Genomic DNA, 15,878 nt, shown 5'->3' with positions numbered 1-15,878 from the left:
TATTGGAACTTCAGCATCCGTCTTTCCAATGCATATTCAGGGTTGATTTCTTTTAGGAAAACAATGTAGCCTCCTGAATTATTATTGTAACCATCTAAACACTGGATAATGTGAGGCACTGTGTCTACCTTCTCTGTGGGGTGGTTCTGAACCAGCCTGGGCAGCTCACTCGCTCCAGCTTTTCTAGGGTTAGTGGAAGCAAGAGTGGGTCAGATGCCGAAAGACTTGATTTTAGGATGATGGAGCTGAGCCAAGAGTCACGAGAAAGTGAGGCTTTTGATGGTGCCCTGAGACCCGTTTTAAGACAAGGGGATGTGGAAGTGGCTCCAAAACCTTAGTGGCCGCTGAACAGTGATCTCCTGTGCCCTGCAGCCAAGACTGGGGAGGGGCTGGTTCCCAGGAGGCTGAGGTGGAGTGAGGATCCTGAGTGTTTTACATCCTTTGTTGATGCCTCAGCTTAACCTCCAGGAATACCCTGAGTACCACGATGCTAAGCTTTGCTAGACAAGTCAAGCCCAGTCCCAGGGCTGGGTGTCTGGAGGGCTGGGTGCTTGAGGCCATGATGCTTGGCGTGCCTTTTTGTGAATTGGGGAGGGAAGGTAAGACAGGTGTTCAGGTGCATTTCCCGGCGCTTGGGGGGCCTCTGGGGTTCTTGATGCAGAAATTAGGAAGAGCAGGGATTCTGTACGGTGGGCGGGGTGTGGGGGGGATGAGCAGATGGTTCACGGAGGTGGCTGCAGGCAGGACAGGATGGAGAGTTTGCAGTTTGCGGGCTTCTTATTCCAGGGGCTTCTCCTCCTGTGAAGTGTGGGCTCTAGAGGGCTGGCTCAGTCGTTGTGGTGCATGGGCTTAGTTGCCATGGGATCCCATGGTGGGATCTTCCTGGACTAGGGATTGAACCTGTGTCCCCTGCATTGGTAGGTGGAGTCTTGTCCACTCTACAACCAGGGAAGTCCCTGCACATACACCCTTGAACACAGCCCTTTTGTAGAGAGCACCACCCCCTCAACCCCTGTCCGCCCCCAGTTCCTTTACATTGTAAATGTCTCTGTCAGCAGCAGCCAGAGTTTCCTGCATCACTAGTCAGGCTCTATCTGATTCTCTCAGGGATGGGAGCTTTTGGGAGGCAGTAGTGAGATTACCTCTTACGCTTTGCTTAGAATATCAGCAGTCCCTGGGGTCTGTAAAGCATTTCTTGTCTGTATCTGTCTGCTTCCACTGGGGCTGCTGATCAGAGGTGGGCAGGGGTCCATGGGGAGGTGGGCTGCCTGGGTGCTGAACCTTGGCCCTGGTGGCTTTATCCTCCTTGAAGGACCCGAAGGAGCTGAGGTGCAGGAGAGGTGGACCCCAAGGGGAGTGGCTCCATTGTGGAAACGCTGGCCTGCGTCCTGCCTGGCTCTCCTTCTGCCCTCAACCCCATCTTTGCTGTGGACGTAGATGAAGGGAAGGAATAGACTTTTTCCATCCTTGGAGGTTCCACTGGCTTATCAGTTGATCTGGAAAACACAATCTGGAGAGGCGGGTGTTTGTGGGGAGGACGCTGATGGTAGAGGACAGAGTGGAGGGGAAATGAGATTCCAGGAGGAGGTGGTGGGTTAGGTGTGGCTGGGCATGTCAGAGCCTCCTTTCGAAGGTCTGTTCCTTGCGTCTCTGTGGCTGCGTTGCGCCTTGTCTGTGGCGCACGGCTCTCCATTGCGTCATGCGCTGTTGCGCCTTGTGTGTGGCGCACGGCTCTCCATTGCGTCATGCGCTGTTGCGCCTTGTCTGTGGCGCACGGCTCTCCATTGCGTCATGCGCAGTCTTCCACTGCAGCACGCGGCCTCTTCAGTTGTGGCGCGTGGGCTGAGTTGCTCCATGGCATGTGGGATCTTAGTTCCCTGACCAGGGATCAAACCCGAGTCCTCTGCATTAGAAGGCGGATTCTTAACCCCGGGACCACCAGGGAAGTCCCACAAAGTGCCATAGCTTCTTGAATGGAGGGCCAGATGGGTAATAGGAGAGTTAAGCTCTGAGGTTTCTGAAGGCTTGGATGTTCAGTCTGTTCATTCACGGGGGGCCCATGCGCCAGCATCATCCATGCTGGGGGCAGCCAGAGTCACACACACGACCCCTGCCCCTCGCAGGTGATGACAGCAGAGTCACACCCTAAAGGGGCCCAGGGGAGAGATTGGCCCGGCCCGCGGCACGGTCAGCAAGGTCTTCACAGAGAAGGCTCAGGCCGGGGGCTGCTCCGCTCAGCGGGAGAGATGACGGCAGCACCTGGAGGCGTGTGAACCCTGGGATGTTCGGGGAGCTGCAGGCAAGATGCTGGGGTATTCAGCAAGAGGATGTAGCTCTGGATGGGGGGAGGCGTGGCAAGATGGTGACCCTGAAATTAGTACCAAGATCATCATGGATTTATGTGCATTTCATGATTTCTAGTTTACTCTGCAGGGCATGTGCCATTATTGACCATTTTTAACTGTGGCTAGCCTGGTCACTATGATAGCAGGGTATAGGGGATATTGGAGAGGGCTGAGAGTTTGGGAAATAGTTTGGCAGGTCCTCAACTGGGAAACATAGTTTCTTCATGACCCAGTGGTTCTGCTTCAAGGTATGACTCGAGAGAAAGGAGAATGTATGTTCACACAGAAACTTGGACACAGATATTCATGACAGCTGGATGGTGAGAACAACCCTGATGTCCACCTGTGGATGGACTGATGCACACCATATGACTTTTGTGCAAAATTTTTTGCCACAGAAAGAAACAAAGGACTGATCTACACTGCAAAGCGTATGTCCCTTGAAAACATGATGCTGAGTGAAGAGACTCCACATATAGAAGACCACATATTGTGTGATCCACTTACGTGAGATGTCCAGAAGAGGCAAGTCTGTAGCGACAGGAAGTAGATTGCTGGTTGCCTAGGACCTCAGGTGGTTGGGTTGGGAGAGGGGTGAGGAGTGACTGATAATATAGCTACAGGGTTTCCTTTTAGTGCAATGAAACGCTCCAAAATTAGATGGTGGTAGTGGTTGCACCAGAGAAGGCGATGGCACCCACTCCAGTAGTCCTGCCTGGAAACTCCCATGGACGGCGGAGCCTGGTGGGCTGCAGTCCATGGGGTCGCTAGGAGTCGGACACGACTGAGCGACTTCACTTTCACTTTTCACTTTCATGCGTTGGAGAAGGAAATGGCAACCCACTCCAGTGTTCTTGCCTGGAGAATCCCAGGGACGGCGGAGCCTGGTGGGCTGCCGTCCATGGGGTCGCACAGAGTCGGACACGACTGAAGCAACTTAGCAGCAGAAGCAGTGGTTGCAAAACTCTGTAAATATAGTTAAAAAAAGAAAAAAGGTGACTTGTACAGTTGAAACAGTGAATTGTTTGGTATGTGAATTACATCTCAGTAAAGCTACTTAAAAGTAAATATGATATAATCTCTGTCCTCAAAAAAAATGCAAAGGCTGGGAGATGAATGAAAAAGCTTTAAAAATAGTTGAGGTGGAGAAGACTCCTGCACCAAGGCTGCAGCCATGGAACAGGAGGGCGAGGTAGGGCTCAGTACATTGGGAGGTGGTAGCTTTGTGGTCTAACCAAAAGCTTAGCGACTGAACAACAACAGCAATAGAATCCTGGGCTTTTTTTTTTTTTTGGCCATGCTGCGAGGCAGCAGTTTCTTAGTTCCCCAACCAGGGATCGAACCCTTGCCCCTGTGTGGAAGTACAGAGGATGGGGTGCAGTGGACCATCAGGAAGTCCCCTGGGCTTTTCCATAGGCATTTCTCCAGAGTGTGTAATGAAGAACAAGCTGCCAGGAACATACTCACTTAAACATCATGCTTTTTCAAAAGGGATTTTAGGCAGCAGTGGTATTTATTGATGTCAGACCTCTTTCCCCTTTATGTAAGTGCTAAATCATGTCTTTCTAATATGAGACACCAATACTGGCAGAGACTGGATGGGGAAGTGGGCAGAAGCTGGAAGAATGAATACCCATATCTTACTTTTACTATAAAATTAATTCAACAGACAGAAATACAAAGAATTCTTGTTTCTGACCGTAGTCAACTGACTGCCTTAACGATCAGTTTCCAGTTTGGAGATCATCTTCCAAACACACTGTCATTAGCCCGAGGCCAAACATTCAAGTGTAAGAACCAAAAGCCTGTGTGCCATCGCTTGTCGGTGACCATTGGCAGAGGGCTAGGAGCTTGCCTGCAGGGTGGGCCAGATGTGAGGCCACAACACAGCTGGGCCTCCTGCTGCTGTTGAAGGGACAAAAGCTTTGAGGACAAAACCCAGTCCAATGGGTGTCAGGACCCGCAGAGGCTCAGCAGCATCTGGCAGGCTGGCCATGCAGAGCAGGTGGTGCAGAGTTCAGGGGCCCGACAGGGATGAGGTGCAGGAATCAGCTGGACACAGGGAAGAGACAGGAGACGCGATCTGAATCAGGTCAGGAGGGGTCGGCACCCTTTGTTGTTCAGTCACTCAGTCGTGTCGGACTCTTTGCAACCCCATGGGTTGCAGCACGCCAGGCTTCCCTGTCTTTCACCACCTCCTGGAGTTTGCTCAAACTTATGTCCATTGAGTCAGTGATGCCATCCAACCATCTCATCCTCTGTCGTCCCCTTCTCTTCCTGCCTTCAATCTTTCCCAGCATCAGGATCTTTTCTAATGAGTTGGTTCCTCACATCAGGTGGCCAAAGTATTGGAGTTTCAGCTTCAGCATCAGTCCTTCCAATGAACATTCAGGACTAATTTCCTTTAGGATGGACTGGTTTGATCTCCTTACAGTCCAAGGGACTCTCAAAGAGTCCCATAACTCAAAAGCATCAGTTCTTTGACATTCAGCCTTCTTTATGGTCCAACTCTCACATTCATTCATGACTACTGGAAAAACTATAGCTTTGTCTAGACGGACCTTTTTCGGTACCCAGGGATAGGTGTTTATTCATCAGACATTTATTGAATGTCTACTGTGCATCGGGCATGGCCCCGGGGGCTGTGCCGGCAGACCTTAGGATGAGGGCTGTGGGCTTCTCTGGAAGGAGCCCCCACAGTTCTCATGTAGGTAATATTTCGTTACTGAAATCCTATGAATTTTCAGCCATTTCCTAAGAGATTCTCACTAGTTGCCAATGTTCCCAAAAGGCAATAGTTTGAACTTTTTATTCATTTTCAAGTTCATGGTTGAACCTCCTCAACTTTTGAATATGTAGAGTTTATTAATAGTATGGAGTATGCTTGACCTTCTCTCCATGTTTAATGAAATCATTCATCTCAGTAACCTCTGCCCACAAACTCAACGGCCCTGGAATTCATGAAAAATAGCAGACTGTGTGGCCTCACATAAAGTGTGTGAATATAAAAGTATATCTCATACCCTTTAATTATGTGCCAAATTTATTCAGAATCAGTCATGTCCTTTGCAGATGAGTGAATAACAGAGGCATACATCAAATGCTCAGAGTGAGATCTAAACAGACCCTACTTTATATGGCTCAAGGTACAATGAGCCTGATAGCAGTTCTTGCTTAAACTTTTAAGTCCAGACAAATATCATGAAAGATAAATGGGCAAAAGATACGAACAGATCATAAAGAAGAGACATGGATGCCTGAAAATCACATGCAAAAGTGAGAAGTAGATAAAAATTAAAAGTTGAATATTTAATTGCCATAATAAAAATGGCAGTCCATGATGTTGGTGAGGTGAAATGAACATTTATACCTAGTAATGTGAATATAAATGGAGGCAGCCATTCTGTAAGGCAGTTTGTGACAAGAGCCGCTAAAATGTTCATACCTTTTCCCAGTATTTTCATTTCTGAAAACTTGTTCTCAAAATGCCCATCAATGTGTACATCAAGAAAGTTCACTGTAGAAATGCTTGTAATAGTGAAACAAATAGAAACAACCCAAATGCCTAAGAGTAGGAGACTGGTAAAATCACGTTTTTGTTGTTAAGTCACTAAGTCGTGTCCGACTCTTTGCAGCCCCACGGACTGCAGCACAGGCTTCCCTGTCCTTCACTATCTCCCGGAGCTTGTGAGGCCATCCAAGCATCTCATCCTCTGTCGCCCCTTCTCCTCTTGCCCTCAGTCTTCCCCAGCATCAGAGTCTTTTCCAATGAATCGGCTCTTCACCTCAGGTGGCCAAAGTATTGGAGCTTCAGCTTGAGCGTCAGTCCTCCAGTGAATATTCAGGGTTGACTTCCTTTAGGATGGACTGGTTGGATCTCCTTGCAGTCCAAGGGACTTTCAGGAGTCTTCTCCAACACCACAGTTCAAAAGCATCAATTCTTCAGCGCTCAGCTTTCTTTATGGTCCAACTCTCACATCTGAACATGACTACTGGAAAAACCATAGCTTTGACTATCTGAACCTTTGTCGGCAAAGTGATGTCTCTGCTTTTTAATATGCTGTCTAGGTTTGTCATAGCTCTGCTTCCAAGGAGCAAGTGTCTCTTAATTTCATGGCTGCAGTCACCATTTGCAGTGATTTTAGAGCCCAAGAAAATAAAGTCTGTCACTGTTTCCATTGTTTCCCCATCTATTTGCCATGAAGTGGTGGGACTGTATGCCAAGATCTTCATTTTTTGAATGTTGAATTTTAAGCTGTTTCACTCTCCTTTTTCACCTTCATCAAGAAGCTCTTTAGTTCCTCTTTGCTTTCTGCCATTAGAGTGGTATCATCTGCATATCTCAGGTTGTTGATATTTCACCCAGCAGTCTTGATTACAGCTTGTGATTCACCCAGCCTGGCATTTTGCATAATGTGTTCTATTGTACAGAAACCAAAAATCATTTATTAACTACTAATAGAATGGGACAGCCTGTGTCATGGGAAAAACTGTAATTTTAGCTGTGAAAGTACTGATAAAGTTTTCATCTAACTATAAAAATTAAGAGGATGAAAATACTATATCAAAGCATTTATAGTCTTACTTGCAAGTGGTGGAATTACAGGTGATGCTGTGTTTCCGGACATGATAATCTGTTGCTCTTATACTTTGCAAAAGGATATAGCAGTGGCTGAATGATGTTGACATGATTAAAAAGGAAAGTAGCGTCTGATCTCCACAAAGTGACCGAATCTGATGTTTGGGACGGACGCTGAATCCAGGGTGGTGGTGTCCATGCATTTCTGTCCTGCTTCTGGAGACTCAGACGAGAAAAATAACAGTGTAGGTCATGTTCTCGGTCTTGAGCAGTCTTGAGCCTCAATAACAGGGCTGGAGGAGGCTGCCAGCCTGCAGAGGTGAGGGTCATTCTTAGGAAGGCGATGACCAGCCTCTTGGAAGAGGCCTGAGCACAGCTTCTTTGTGTCCTCCCTCATCATGATGGGTGGCAGGTGTCTGGCTGGAGGGCAGGACCCAGCAGACAGCCGTGCGGTCACCCTCATCAGCTCTGCAGGACTCTGGCCCTGGATCCTTGGCCCCTAAACAGCAGTTTGGCGGAGCTTCGTTCCACTGATGCCCCGCAGCTCTGATGCTGTCTGCCTGACTCCTGGTCCCTGCGGCATCCAACTCTGTTTTCTAACTTTCCTTGAAGCCCCCCGGGACTTCTCTAGGAGGAACGGGGTCTTCAAATATCAAGAAAGAGGAGAACAAGGCACCTCTTCTTCCTCCTCTTGTAAAAAGACCCTACCGTTGATGGTGCCTTTTTTAAAAGCCTGTCTCTCCCCTTTGCCTTCTTTTCCAAAAATAGGTGTTGTGAAAGACAGTGTGAGCTGCAGCAGCCTCGCATATGTGGCTTCCCATCTGCAGCTCGGTCTGCACAATGCGCCATAATTTTAGCTGCCTAAATCGGGACTGTTCTGCGTGCTGATTCAAGAGGGGCTGGGAAGTCACATGGGCGAGCAGGGCTGTTTGTTGGTCAGGACTGGCTGCTGCATGCTCTCGGCTCTCACCCGCGGATCCAGAAGTGAGAGATATTTGGGGACATCAAGAGAGCAGATGGCCCGTGAAGACAGCTGGCCCAGGCAGTTATTAGTCCAGGGAGGCGATGGGTCATTTTCTGAGCCTGTAGCAGAATTTCGCGCCTGTTGTTGCCATTCAAGTTGCAGAGAGAGGCTTCGGGCAGAACTGGTAGGGCTGGAGACTCTGTCAGTAAGTCACCGCAGCTGAGCGATGACAGCTGGCTTTGCTTCCCGAGTGAAAGGTTCCAGCAAGAAGATAGAAGGGGAGAGGTTCTGTTTGGTTTAAGTTTAAAAGCAGAGGTACTCAACTCTTTTTTCAATGAATGGGTTATTCCTTTTTAAGTTTTGTTTATTTATTTTTGGCTGGGCTGGGTCTTCAATGCTGCAGTCTTTTCTCTAGTTGGGACTGGTAGGCTGTGCTCTCGTTTCCGTGCCCAGGCTTCTCGTTGCAGAGCATGGGCTCTGGGGTGCTTGTACTTCAGTAGGTGTGGTGCTCAGGTTAGTTGCCCCTCGGCCTGTGGAATCTTCCCGGACAAAGGATCGAACTCATGTCCCCTGAATTGGAAGGTACATTCTTAACCACTGGACTCCCAAAGACATCCTCGACTCCTTCATAGGGCTAGAGAAAAATGAATTTGCCGAGGGAGCTGGTGAAAACCCAAGATGGGGTATTTGGCGCCAACCCCATCTCCTCCTCTTTCACGGCACTTGTGTCCCGTGATGGCTAAGCTTTGTGCGTCCCTCGCTAGCCTGAGCTGAGGGACCGCTCCTCATATCCCTTGGTAGCCCTGACACTTCAGTGGAGTGCCTGGCACACAGGTGCTGGCAGTGTTTGTTGAATGAATACATGAACGCATGGCGGCACAGGTAGAGGGATTGGCCTGCACGGGAGGAAGGAGAAAGCTTCCTTTGAAACAGAGAAGAGGGTGGCTCTGCAGTCTGATGAGTCAAGTTTTGCTCATTTGATTTTTTTTGTCTGAGAGAGTGACGAGGAATTTAAGGTCGGAACATACAAATAAACACTGTACTTACTATTCAGTAAATGACAGTGATGATTTCATGTGATGCTTTTATTCGTCTGTATCTCTGTGTGTTTGAGTCTTTAAAGTAGAAAGCTAATTTAATGTACGTTTGACATTTCTCTTGCAGTAACCATCCTAGTCCACGTCCATGGTCCGTCTTCCTCCTCTTCTGGGGACCCCTCACCCTCCGCTTCACGGTGTTCTCTCTGCTGTTAACCCATCTCCGGTGACCTGGCCCCCATCGCTCGTCTCTGTGCTTCACCTGTAGGAGATGCATTTTCTGCCCTTGAAAGGGGAGCCAGTGTCTTTTCTTGGACATATTTGCAATCACAACTGCATATAATTAGTTTTTACAATCTTGGTCTATGTAAAGTGCAAACCCTCCCATTCTGCTGTGATTCATGGGTAGGTAAAAGAGCTCTGCACCAATTACAGTTTGTGTGTGTGTGTGTGCGTGTGTGTGTCTTCCCCACTCATCCAGCAAGCACTTCTCCGACACCAGCTGGGTGTCCTGCAGTTCAGCTCAGTTCTGATACCTTCTACCTGGAGGTACATCGGATTCCACGGTGTAAAGGGCTCAGTCCCACAAGACTGCCCTCTTCCCTGACTTCAGACCTCAGGTTATCACATGTGCTTCTGACCAACCAGCTGTAGGCTGGAAGTTCCAACGGCCCCTTCTGGGTTCAGTTAATTTCCTAGAGCAGCTCACAGAATCAGAGAGACATTTTACTCAATTGCTGGTTTATTATGAAAGGATGCGATGGAGGTTGCTGATGAGCATCCAGGTCGGAGCCATCTGCAGAGCAGGCATGTGGGGAGACGGGAGCTCCCTGGTCTCTCCGGGTCCCACCCCCCCAGCGTCTCCACCTGTTCACCGACCTGGCTGCTCTCTGAAGCCCCATGCCTTTGGGATCTTTATGGAAGCGTCATCACTCAGGCCTGATGGATCGTTAACTCCACTCCCAGCCCTTCTCCAGAGAACGTGGGGTGGGGCTGAAAACTCCAAGCTTCTAGTCATGACTCTGTCTTTGCAGTGACCAGCCCCCAAGCAGCAGCCCACCCAGAGTTACCTCAACAGAACAAAAGACACTCCTGTCACCCAGGACATCCCAAGGGTCCCCGGGAACCAGGGCAGAGGCCAGCATACATTTTCCACAGTGTCCCAGATGGGGACGTGTATTAGACTATCCCATCCTTCTGCTGGCGTCTTTCATGAGTTTGGCTTGGGAGCCAGGCTGCCTGGATTTAGATCTCAGCTGAGCCGTTTAGCTAACTGGCATGGGAGATGCCGTGAATATGAAGCTGGCTTTCCCAGGGCCTGAGGTTTATCCATGACAGTTTGGTTGTGCTGACCCCAGTGAGTTCCCCAATTGTGGGAGACTCGGCTGCATGCTTTGTGGTAGTGGGGGACTGCGTGTGCACTTTGCCCTGTAAATAGAAAAAAGAGTGATTTTCACTCACTGTGTCTGCGCAGTGAGTGAGTGGAAGTCGCTCAGTCGTTTCCGACTCTTTGCGACCCCATAGACTGTAGCCCACCAGGCTCCTCATCCATGGGATTCTCCAGGTAAGAATACTGGAGTGGGTAGCCATTCCCTTCTCTGGGGGATCTTCCTGACCCAGGGATCAAACCCGGGTCTCCTGCACTACAGGCAAGATTGTTTACCTCTGAGCCACCAAGTGGACATTCTAATACCTCATGGGATTGTCACAAGGAATATATGGGTTCATACAGATAATGCTTTTATAGCATCCCTGGCACAGTAAGTGTTAATTATTACTACTATTTTTGTTATTTGTTGGTGGACCTGGGGGAGGCATTTTTATAGCCCCAGACATTTTTTAGAATCCTTCCCTGGCTTCTTAGACTCTACTGAATTATAATTAATCTTCCCTAAGACACAACAGTTGTGGTAAGTTCATTTCCCTTTCTTGACTCATGTTCAAAATGCCATTTAATATATGCAAAGTTAAAAGTTTTGAAAAGTTCTCCTCATGAAATTAGAGTTCGGTTCTTACCCAGTGTTAATATTGTGGTTGTCGGCGGTCATTTTTCAGTGTCTGTATTAAGCAGACTAATCGTAGTTTTGTGCATGTGTCTGTTGATGTAAGAGAGTGTCTCTTGGGAAGTGTATAATGTAGAGAATTTTGAACCTGGGGTGACTATCCGTATTCGCATTTATTTCAGCACATCTTAGGATGTGAGTTTTCCTTCTTTCTTGTTCCTGCCTTGGGGCCACCGTGTTCCATTCTCAAGCCCCAAGCCTCTTGTGGCTGGGAGCGCAATGATTTTGCAATCCCTGCAGTGTCTTCCTGCTGAGAATCATCTCGGGAGATGGAGGCAGGGGAAGGGTCTTGCGGTTGGCGTGTGAAAAGGCACTTCTGTGCTGAGAACTCCGAGCGGCAGATGAGGACCACGCCCCGGGGCGGAAGCTGCAGGCTCCTTTGTTAGCGCTGTGACTTTGAGCCTGCTGCCTATTACGAGTAGTGGAGTCCTTCAAAGCCCGCCCGTTTTTCTTGTCTGAGATTTCACCCATCATTCTTACTGACTTTCCACTCATCATGTTAACTGCGATTTAGATGCTTGTTTTTCTGGCCCCAGACTCCCTTGTCCTGCCTTTAAACTTGGTGCAGACTCTGTCGTGACCTTGGCATGTGGTGGTCCCTCCTGCCTTGGTGGGGTGGGGGGACCGTGTCCTCACTCCCATCACAGAAACTGGATGTCCAGTGCTCTTGGGACCCGGGACCAGTGGGACCAAGCAGGAGCAGAAATAAAGGAAACGCATCCTTTTCTTTCTGGACCCACAGCTACCGCTGGGAGATGGAATGGTCACCTCTTTGGGGGTGTTGGTTGGAGTGAAATTGTTTGTCTTTCTAAAGCAATATTGTATTTTAGGATATAGTTGATTTCATAGTGCTTTTCAAATATTAACCCGATATATGAGTTTCTGGGGGCAGATCGTGAGTAAATCTTAAAGCACAAGCTTTCAGGAATAAAATTTAAGCTCTTTAGAGTTGTCAACTTGAGGGGGGAAAAGAAATGAGATAATCCTTCAGAAAGGAAGCGTCATACGGAAGTGTGAGTTGGCGTCTGAATGTAGGTTAACTTTCTTCCCCAGGAATAACGGTGAAAGGATGCCTCTTCACTGCGGCGTCCTGACAGGACGTGTGGTGAATCCCGATGCAGTTACATGGGCGTTAGCGGCAGCAGCCTCTCAGCTTCCGCTCCGCCGGGCACCGTCCCGGGCACTGGGGGCCGTCCTGGGCACTGGGGGCCCGAAGTGCAAACCCAGACAGAGCGCAGCTCATGGAGTTGCATTCCAGTTGGGGAAGAGAGTAAATATAAACCTGAAGGAGCAGATCACACAGCAAGAGGAAAGATGGGTTCCTTTATCAGGGAAATAAAGGCGCTGTGGCTCAGATGGTCAAGAGTCTGCCTGCAATGAGGCAGAACCTGGGTTCAGTCCCTGGGTCAGGAAAATCCCCTGGAGGAGGAGATGGCAGTCCGTTCCAGTATTCTGACCTGGAGAATCCCATGCATAGAGGAGCCTGGCGGGTCACAAAACATGGGACAAAACTGAGCAACTAACGTGCACACACAAGTGGGGGGTTTCTGGGGAGAACACTTCCATCTGAAATACAGTGATCAGATGAGGTTGTGTTGGGGTGTGACAGGTGGACAGAAATGTGGAGAAGGTGAGGGAGCTGGGCCTTCATACACCTCGGGGGCGGGGGTGGGGGGTCCAGAGAGGAGTGGTGGGGCACTGGCTCGGCCCGGGAGCCTGCCCGGTGCCTGGTGTGGGGACAGTGTGGGCTGGACAGAGCTGTTGGGGAAGAGAGGGGAGATGGAGCCAGCGGTGGGTGGCTGGGGAGGGGGCACATATCTCATGGACCATTGTGGGGACTGACTTTACATGCCTCAGTGAAACGGGGAGATTCAGGCTGGTTTTCAGCTGAGGGGGTAACATGATCTGACTTAAATTTTGGAAGGGTGATTTTGGGTGCTGTGTTGGGAGCAGACCGTGGAGCGGGTAGAAGCCGGGCGACGTCTCCGGGGCTGTTACAGGGAGTGTGCACAGGCGGTGTGGCTGGACCAGGGCGGGGACAGGGGAGATGCTCGGCAGTGGTCGGATGCTGGGCGTGTTTTGAGAATGGAGCCAGCATGTTTGCCAGTGGATGGATAAGCAAGATCAGGGAGTCGGGGTTGATGCTGGGGACTTGAGTCTGAGCATCCAGGGGACGCGTTGCTGTCAACGGAGGTGGGCAGATTCTGGGCGGCCCGTGTGCATGCCTGTGTGTGTGTGTGCACGCCTGTGTGTGTGTTTGGGGGGTGTAGAAGGGTCCATATTGTGTCTTTCTCATGTCTAAAATGTATGAAGCTCATTTTTTTAGAGAATTGTAAGTTCTCCGATTAGATTTCCTGAACAAGTACACACCCTTGTGCATAGGCACAATATCGTTGGGGAAGTGGGTCCCGTGTGACTGATGATGGCCATCACTGGTCCCGGGACTGCAGGGCAGGTACCGCCAGTGGGGGAGGGGCTTAGACAACAGACGTTTATTTTCTCACAAATCTGGAGGCTGGAAGTCCAAGATCAAGGTGTGGGCAGGTTTAGTTCCTTCCGAGCACTTTATCATTGGCCTGCAGATGGCTGTCCCTACTGTGTCCTCCTGTGGTCTTCCCTGCACACGTGTATCCCTCATGGCTCTGTGTGTCCTAACCTCCTCATCTTATAAGGGAACCAGTCAGATTGGATTAGGACCCCCTAACAGCCTCAAAGGGACATGCCCACCTCTTTAGAGCTCGTGTCTCTAAACACAGCACCTTCTGAGGTGCTTGGGGTGGTTAGCCTGTGAATTTTTGGAGGACAAAATTCAGCTGCTGATGTCGGTCTTCTTTGGTGTCTGGGAACCTGAAGGGGTGTCATTAGAGTGTTTTGCGTGTGTGCACTTGTTTGTGCTCAGTCCCTTGGTTGTGTCTGACTCTCTGCGACCCTGTGGACTGTAGCCCACCAGGCTCCTCTGTCCATGGGATTCTCCAGGCAGGAATGCTGGAGTGGGTTGCCATTTCCTCCTCCAGGGAATCTTCCTGACCCAGGGACTAAACCTGCGTCTCCTGTGTCTCCTGCATCGGCAGGCAGGTTCTTTACCACTGCCCCACCCAGAAGTTAAGTGCTTGTTGCTCAGTCGTGCCCAACTCTGCGACCCCATGGACTGCAGCCCACCAGACTCCTCTGTCCATGAGATTTTCCAGGCAAGGATACTGGAGTAGGTTGCCATTTCCTTCTCCAGGGGATCTTCCCAACTCAGGGATCGAACCCGGGTCTCCTGCACTGCAGGCAGATTCTTTACCGACTGAGCTACAAGGGAAGCCTCACCCTGAAATGACTCCTGAAATGAGATTGTCAATAATATTCCTCACGTTAAAAAGCAAAACACTGAAGTAAATGCTCTTGCTGTGTATATTCATTTCACTCTCTCAGGACTCTTATTAAATGCTTGTGATGAATTAGGCTTTGAAACAGAGAAGAGTGAGAGAGTTCTCCTCATCCAGCTGGGCAGCCACGTCCACCAGTGACCTGTGCAGGAGGCTGGAAAGGAACAGCTAGGGAAGTTGGCAGAGAAGCAGAACGTGGTACCTGGAAAGCCAAGGAACGGAGGCGTTTTCAACGGAGAGAGTTGGCATTCACAAGCCTCAATGACTACAGTTGAGACGTGAGTGAGGGTGAAGACAGAATTAATGAGAAAACCAAAGTATCCCCATCTTGCAATACAGGAAGAATGGAAGAAGGAGAAGAAATCCAGCTGCATCAGATTAGTAACAGTGACAAATCCAGAGGCCAGCCTGCGGGCACCCGGACAGCTGGCCCACACGCCACCTTGACCACCGGGCTCTCAGCGTGACAGTCCACCCCACAGTAGTGTCATTCACAAGACCGTCACCCTGCGGGGTGGGTGTTCACAAGCTGGATTGCACGTTGTAAACACGTGGATGAGCCATCTCCTGACATTCAGTGTGTCCTCCTGCCCCCTCCGTTTCTTCTCACAGAAAGGTCCACAGTTCACATGCTGACAACCCAAAGTGAAGTCGCTCAGTCGTGTCCGACTCTTTTCGACCCTGTGGACTGTAGCCCAACAAGCTCCTCCATCCATGGGATTCTCCAGGCAAGAATACTGGAGTGGATTGCCATTTCCTTCTCCAGGGACAACCCAAAGTGGACTTTAATTTAATTTAATTTTTAAAGATTTTTTTTTTTAATGTGGGCTATTTTGAAAATCTTTATTGAATTTGTTGCAGCATTGTTTCTGTTGTTTATGTTTTGAATTTTTTTTTTTTTTGCCACGGGGCATGTGGGATCTTAGCTGCCTGACCAGGGATCGAACCCACAACCCCTGCGTTGGAAGGTGAAGTCTTAGGCACTGGACTGCCAGGGAAGTGTCCCCTAAAGTGGATTTTATCAAATGGGGAAAACAGGGCATCTCCAGACCCTCACTGGTACACAGCGCCCTGCCCGGCCCTTTTAAGGACAGTAGGTGCTGAGGTTGGGAGGCTCCTTTGGTCTCAGGCTTGTTCACAGGTGTTCACGCTCACGGCAGGCCTCTGAAGGACGGAACCTCTGTCATACCAGGCCTCTGCAGCCGGAATGCTCCTTTCCTGGTACCGTTCAGAGTGAGGCATCAGAGTGCTTCAGGGTGGAGAAGGTCTTCCCTCACATGCTAGAACCGCTCTGCAGCGCGGCACTGGGCTCTGGCGATGGCCTCGCAGGGTGTGGGAACCCCTGAGTGTGGAAGCGATGGGACTGCAGTCTCTAAGGCATGCTTCCTGGCCTCCGCTGCATGGTGCAGTCTCTTGGGGTGTCCCAGCCACGCTCATTGGATCAGGATCTCGGGGGTTGGGGCGGGGGCAGCCCCCGGGGGATGCTGGTGAGCAGGTGCAGACATGAGCCGCCGCCCTG

General features: G+C 49.9%; 1 protein-coding gene and 1 non-coding gene across 4 annotated transcripts in view; both read left to right on the top strand.

Moving 5' to 3' along the window:
• Window positions 1–15,878, top strand: part of CSGALNACT1 (chondroitin sulfate N-acetylgalactosaminyltransferase 1) — a 339,558-nt gene that overhangs the window by 261,127 nt on the left and 62,553 nt on the right. The window lies entirely within an intron of this gene.
• LOC129645199 (U1 spliceosomal RNA) lies at window positions 10,191–10,356 on the top strand. The gene has a single exon (XR_008711282.1). It is a non-coding gene; the product is annotated as a U1 spliceosomal RNA (small nuclear RNA).

This window comes from Bubalus kerabau, chromosome 2, assembly GCF_029407905.1.
Source record: "Bubalus kerabau isolate K-KA32 ecotype Philippines breed swamp buffalo chromosome 2, PCC_UOA_SB_1v2, whole genome shotgun sequence".
Classification (NCBI taxonomy): Eukaryota; Metazoa; Chordata; class Mammalia; order Artiodactyla; family Bovidae; genus Bubalus; species Bubalus kerabau.
Note: the sequence above shows the minus strand (reverse complement) of the source record. Positions and strands in the feature narration are given on the sequence as shown.